At 37.4% G+C, this 1,680-nt stretch overlaps 1 pseudogene; it reads left to right on the forward strand.

The window, feature by feature from the left end:
- LOC107724616 (calpain-1 catalytic subunit-like) overlaps nt 1-1,680 on the forward strand; it is a 17,259-nt pseudogene that overhangs the window by 10,609 nt on the left and 4,970 nt on the right.

Genomic DNA, 1,680 nt, shown 5'->3' on the forward strand with positions numbered 1-1,680 from the left:
TTGACAGGCATTTTTGATTTAGTCTTAGTCTTTATCTCGAGACGAAAATGCTTAATAGTCTTAGTCACATTTTAGTCATTTGAGTCTTTCATAGTTTTAGTAGACGAAAAGTCATTGCATTTTTGTCAACTTTTAGTCATTCCTTTTAGTCAAACTGCAGTTACCAACATTTATTTTGGTAGCTATTTTATATGTAGTCTTCATGAGGCCCCTGATGTGTTGCTTATTATTTTTTTGTGGAAACAGTGGCACATTTTTTCCTAGGATTGTTTGATGAATACAAAGTTCAAAAGAACAGTATTTATTTGAGTAAGAAATCTTTTGTAGCATTATAAAAATCTTTACTGTCACTTTTAATCAATTTCATGCATTATTGCTGAATAAAATATAAATTTCTTAAAAATCCACAAACTTTTGAACAGTAGTGCATAAAGCATCATATCACGAACAAGATGAACAATTATTAATTCATAAATCAAGCTCAGCTACCAGCTTTATCTGGGATTTGAACCCTTGACTGGTACGTGTTCCTGTACTATTTGGCAGACACATTCTGGATCAATCCACAGTATAAGATCACATTGCTGGAGGAAGACGATGACCCAGAGGATGAAGAAGTGGCCTGCAGTTTCCTGGTGGCTTTAATGCAGAAAGACCGCAGACGGTACCGCCACCACGGACAGGACATGCACACCATCGGCTTTGCTATCTACGAGGTGAAGAGCAAAATAGGTTCAAATTGAGTTTATAGATAACTTTGTGCCTAATTGTTTCCTTTCTTTTCCTTATTTTCTCCTCCTTGCAGATTCCTGAAGAGGTATGAACCCATGTCAACAATTTCTTTGTTAAATAGGTTTGCCTACATCATTAAGGCATGTATACTTCCATAAACAGGTCATTTATTTCTTAAAACAGAACGTTGAATTTTCCTCTAGATTATTCACAGTGGAATAACAGTGGGATAATTTTGCATACCGCACAGATTTGTCATTTCCATCTGTCTGCAGTATGCCGGCTGTCAGAACGTTCACCTTAAAAAGGATTTCTTCCTAAAACACTCATCGTCTGCCCGCTCTGAGTCCTTCATTAACCTGCGGGAGGTGAGCACTCGTCTCCGCCTGCCTCCCGGTGAATACATCATCGTCCCCTCCACCTTCGAACCCAGCAAAGACGCTGATTTTGTCCTACGAGTCTTCACTGAAAAGCAGTCACAGACGGAGTGAGTGTGTGTGTTCATTTTTGAAATAGCTCCCAAAAATTAATATTCAGTCATTGTTTACTCACCCTCATGATATTTCTGTCCAATTTCCAAGCTTCATTTTTCCCACTGAGAGTGGACAGAGATTTTATACATTCATTAATACAATACAATCTATTACAGTACATATATTATATGTGACCCTGGACCACAAAACCAGTCTTAAGTCGCTGGGGTATATTTGTAGCAATAGCCAAAAATACATTGTATGGGTCAAAATTATTGATTTTTCTTTTATGCCAAAAACCATTAGGATATTAAAGGGGTCATATGATGCGATTTCATTTCTCTTTGGAGTGTTACAAGCTCTTGGTGCATAAAGAAGATCTGTAAAGTTGTAAAGACTAAAGTCTCAGATCCAAAGAGATATTCTTTATAAAAGTTAAGAGTTAACCACGCCTACCTACAACGGCTCGCTCCGC

Source organism: Sinocyclocheilus rhinocerous, unplaced genomic scaffold (genome assembly GCF_001515625.1).
Source record: "Sinocyclocheilus rhinocerous isolate Xijiao unplaced genomic scaffold, SAMN03320098_v1.1 scaffold304, whole genome shotgun sequence".
NCBI classification, from domain to species: Eukaryota; Metazoa; Chordata; class Actinopteri; order Cypriniformes; family Cyprinidae; genus Sinocyclocheilus; species Sinocyclocheilus rhinocerous.